Here is an 868-nt window from a genome sequence, read left to right as displayed (position 1 = left end):
AAGATTATTGACTCCAACCACGTGCCTTTAACATCTGTACAGTATGGCTCCTCTTATGTGAAAACCTTGTACTTCTATTAGTCTATTTTGCACCTGAAGAAGATTACATGGGTTCTTGTTTTTTGACGTTTTGATCTGATGAAACACTTCCAAAACCTCTTTGAGTAAAATCTGTAGTCCTTATTATTTTAACCAAACACCTAACATCACAGGGAAATACCCAGATTTCATTAAACGATCAGATTAAAGTGACATTTAACCAGATTTTGTGTCCCCAAACAACTTGCTGCTGCCAGAAGTCATTATTCACTTTAGTTTACAGTACACATGGAGCTCTTATAACGAGCAGAGCTCATAAATGCTCCCAATAATATAAATGAAGAGATTAAGGGTTTAAAATGCAAATCAGCTGCTGATTATGTACCAGAGTCTATTACAAAAAAGTTGTTGGACTATATTATCTGTGCTGCAAATGGTAGTTTTAAAATGTTTTTTTTTCTCTCCCTGGAGTTTTGTATTATTGATGTTTTCAAAAATCTAAATCAAAATAGAAAAAAATAATTAGGCTTATTAAAAGTCTAGGCTCAATATCATTTTATTTCTGTGTTTCATACAGACGCAGGTCAGTTACGGTTTAGGTTAGCTTAGCGCAAACACTGGAAGCAAATGGCTAGCTTATTGTTTTGTCTAACAAGTCCTCCAAATTAAATGATCTAATAGGTCGTTTGACCGTGTGACTCCAGAACGACACAGGAGCGTTTTCTAATCTGGTGCCTTTAACAGCAATAATCTGCAGGACGACATCATTTGTGTGTGCTTTCCAAAACCGTTACAAGTCACTGTTAAAAATAATGATGTTTTTGGATGT

Source organism: Thunnus thynnus, chromosome 14, assembly GCF_963924715.1.
Source record: "Thunnus thynnus chromosome 14, fThuThy2.1, whole genome shotgun sequence".
Lineage (NCBI taxonomy): Eukaryota > Metazoa > Chordata > Actinopteri > Scombriformes > Scombridae > Thunnus > Thunnus thynnus.
The sequence above is the reverse complement of the archived record's forward strand: the minus strand, read 5'-3'. Positions refer to the sequence as shown.